Below are 2,059 nucleotides of genomic sequence, written 5' to 3'. Positions count from 1 at the left end.
AGCCAGTGGGAAGAAGAGAGACAAGCCTCTGTTCCCCTCACTGTGACTCCAGTAAACTTTATTTGCTGATCTACCATCACCTCAAAGACACCCCTTATCTCTTTCAAAAATGGAGATAAAATTTTAATGTTATGGTGTGGGGAGCCAGGGGAGTAGCCAAACCCTCCCTGTTCCAAGCTACAATACAGACAGGACAACATTGGATTTCCTGCATCCGTGGCCTGGAAACCCATGAGGATTTGAGATAACAGGTGAGGTCTTATGGCATTGGCTATAGGAAGTATTGTCATCAGTCCAGAGTAAATGAAAACCCGATTCCTTAGAAATAACACTGTATCTCTCTATGTCTGCCCTCACCCTCCAATCACAGTGTTTTCAATAATAATAATAATAATAATAATTCCCCCCTCTGCTTCTACTTCTAAAACTCCCAACTATGTGTAGAAGACACTGCCTCACTAGAACAACACTGCTGCTCTTCTGAACCCTCCTCTTGAGCCCCTTCCCACCTCTCCCTCTCCATCCTTTCCTGGACCACCCTTCCCTCCACCCAACACCTAAGAATGGGGATCACAACGTGGGGTGATGAGCCATGGAGTGGACTCTCTTGGCTTCTGTTACTAGCATGTGGCTTTGGAAAAGGCTGCTTGGGTGCATGCATGAACGACATCCAGGGTCTGTGACACATGAACAGCAGAGAGGATGCCTAGTTTCCTGTAGTACTCCATGAGTAGGGTGGTCTGTCTGAGAGTGGCAGGCCTCCAGGGGGATTTTCTACACCTTCTTATTGTCATTTGATCAGTGGATCAAGGGTTCCCTGGTGATAACATCTTTCATATGCTACTGTGGGGATGGTTTTACTCCTCATGGTAGAAACACCAACTCCTGAGGTGAATCAGTCCTCCTATGATTCTTCAGATCAGCATGGAGCTGGGAATGCTGAATTCAATCACAGAACCGAACTTCTCTTTCCTCTTCTCAACGAGGTCATCAAACATTCCTGCCTACCTCACAGTCCGAGGGAAGCCATCCAGAAGAAAATCATTTTTGCATGAAGGGGTCTCGAAATTCTTCTCAATGATGTCCACCACCATTTCCTCACTCACCAGTTTCCCATCATCCATAGTTGCTTTCAGCTTTTTTTCCCTAGTTCTGAGTAGCCACTATGGCCCTCAGCACATCCCCAGTGTCCAATCTGGGTGTCCGGTCAGTCCCAGCAAACCTGCAGAGTCTGGGACTAAACATGTTGAAGCTGCAGGTTACCTAATAACTGAGGGTGGCAGAAATAGGAAGAATATGTCAACATTGCCGAGGACGAGGGCATCAGGTGCTGGTGAGCAACAAGGACAACTCACCTCAGTCTGGGTCTCCTTGCCTGCTCCAGCTGGCCTCAGCAGCACTGCCCCCATGTCTTTAGGATACCCAGGTTCCAGCACTGTCGTATTGGGGGCCATATTCTACCAAAGGCTTAAAGGGAGGGCGAGGCTGGGTGAGGGAGGCAAAGGGAAGAAACAAAGTAAAGTTCTCTGTTGAAAATGATGTATATATAGTATCATTGACTTGAGTGTCCCAAATTACATCCATATGTTAAAAAAAATGCAGTGTACTATAGAGATGTACAATGATAGAGCCCAAATAATAATAATAAGATTAATTAATAAATAAAATTAATTGACAAAATAAAGTGAAAAAAAATATTGGGTCACCAGTGGTGTGTTGGTCAAAGGCTTAGACTCCCACATGGCTGATTATGGTTCAAGACCCAGACGTGGTGGCTTGCTTTCTCACTTTCTCTCTCTCTCTCACTCTCTCTGTCTCTATCTAGTGAATGCACGTGCCTTGTAGCAAATTAAGATAATAATAATGATTTAAAAAGTTAAAAATTAAAAGAAATCTCAATAACTAAAAAAACAAATGTCCAGATTTCCTGTCTTAATTATTTTATAATATTTATTACATTTTATTTATTACTATTATCATTATTTAATCTGACCAAAGAAAGATAAGAAGAGAGAAAGAGAGGGAAAATGAGAAAGGAAGCCACCAGGTCCAGTGTTCG

General features: G+C 43.5%; 1 pseudogene; it reads right to left on the bottom strand.

Moving 5' to 3' along the window:
• Nucleotides 1–620: 620 nt before the first annotated feature.
• LOC102478788 (adenylate kinase 2, mitochondrial-like) lies at nt 621–1,454 on the bottom strand (annotated as a pseudogene).
• Nucleotides 1,455–2,059: the final 605 nt, after the last annotated feature.

The sequence above is a fragment of the Tupaia chinensis genome, unplaced genomic scaffold (genome assembly GCF_000334495.1).
Source record: "Tupaia chinensis unplaced genomic scaffold, TupChi_1.0 Scaffold000022_1, whole genome shotgun sequence".
Lineage (NCBI taxonomy): Eukaryota > Metazoa > Chordata > Mammalia > Scandentia > Tupaiidae > Tupaia > Tupaia belangeri.
This window is presented reverse-complemented; position numbering and strand designations above follow the sequence as displayed.